The sequence below is a fragment of the Coregonus clupeaformis genome, unplaced genomic scaffold (assembly GCF_020615455.1).
Source record: "Coregonus clupeaformis isolate EN_2021a unplaced genomic scaffold, ASM2061545v1 scaf0073, whole genome shotgun sequence".
NCBI lineage: Eukaryota > Metazoa > Chordata > Actinopteri > Salmoniformes > Salmonidae > Coregonus > Coregonus clupeaformis.
The window spans coordinates 290,603-292,351 of record NW_025533528.1 but is presented as its reverse complement, the minus strand read 5'-3'; positions in this window follow the sequence as shown (position 1 = coordinate 292,351).

Sequence of the window (1,749 nt, the reverse complement as noted above, 5' to 3'; positions counted from 1 at the left end):
GAAGATTTTCCATCAATGACAAAAAATGAATGTAAAGATTGCAATTACTCTAATTTTTTATTGTTCTGAATGTATAAATGTGAAAGTGAGTTTGGATGTTTGAAAAAGTAGCATTGTATAGCCTAACGTTAACATTACTAGCACCTTGCAGGGAAGCAAATGTGTTTCACCAGTTTGTCCAGTATGGGCAACCATAGTTTGGCAAGTGGATGTTCGATAGTAATAACACAGAGTAACGGTATCTTTTGTAAACAAGCCTAAAGATTGTTTTAGTGTTGACTACTGCAGCTGGGGTAGCAAATTAGCAATAATATTAGCAAGCATTTTCCAGCTAGTATTTTCACCAGCTAGTATGCATGCCCTGACACATTCCTCAGGATAAGGTTTTTGGGGATTTATAGGAGGTGGGAGAGTGAGTATTGTAGGTTTGCAAGAGTTTCAAGAGTGATCGGGAGTTTTTCAGACATGCACACATTTCCTGCAGTACACGTTGTCAGGAAACCTAAGAGATGCTGTTCGTTCACGGGTACGTTTTTGTGAATACTCAACCCGATCACGTCGGGTTAACAGACCAGTTCGTTTCCCAACGTTCACGCAGGGTGTGCCGAAGCCGTATGTGTGTGACACCTTTGATAACTCCTGAAACCTGTTAGTTTGCGGGAAAGTGATCTGGAAATTTCAGCCCGGAAACGTTTCTCTTCATGCAGTGCATCGAACCAAATATTATTCCTGATGAAAAAAAAATATGCACAGTGCGCAGGATTCACTCATCTGAATCATCACAATCCAAATTCATCTTTTCAAAACATATGCTGGGTTTCTCATAGTTTTGTAGACTTTCCATTGTCGCACAGAAACACTATCCACAATAGAAATAAGGAAAGGTAAATACGATGGAGGAACACAGTTGATATGAATGTATAGACCTCAATCCACACCAAAGCAAAGCTTTAAAATGGAATGTAACAATGTTGGCGATGATGACAGGAGTTATTTTTAACCCAAAGTTACTTAGAAGTAATCCAACTTCATTCTCTGCATGTCCGCAATATATTTAAAAATATCATACAAATTAGACAGTACCAATTGCCTACATATTTCCCTATATTGTACATGGTATGACACTGACAGGGTGATTTAGAATTTTGTGCAGTAGTATTTACTGATTGCCGCAAACAGTGAACACAACTGCAGGTACAAAGGCAAGAAAATGATCAGAAGTTCTGTAAATGTATTTAAGCATTTGATCATTGCTGTTCCGCTATAGATACGTTTCAACACAGATCAGAAAATTGCTTGCATACGATTGAGAAAAACTAAGTATAAAATGTAGTATTTCCATTGGTTTTTCCAACCTATTTGAAGGTTTGATGTCAGAATTACAGTTTCTCAATGCAGCAATCACCTTGGTGGAGAATGGGCTTCATTACCATTTCAAAAGTTTTCAGGGGAGTCAAACCAAAACCTTTTAGACGCTTCGTGCAAATTCCAATTTTGGTTCAGTATTAGCTTTTATATGGAGGTATTTACAGATTCATCCCATAAAAGTAATGGTTTGTTAAACAAAAACGGGAAGATATTTCTAGATCTGCTGATGCATATGAACACTGACCTGATAGCTAGTAACAAATATTATTTCAGCAGGAAGGAGAGAATAATACGTTTGGGAATCGTAACAGGTACACTAAGTAAAAGAAAAGAAACGAGAGCAGCACAAAACCTAAATGATTTCTATGAGCCTATTTGTGT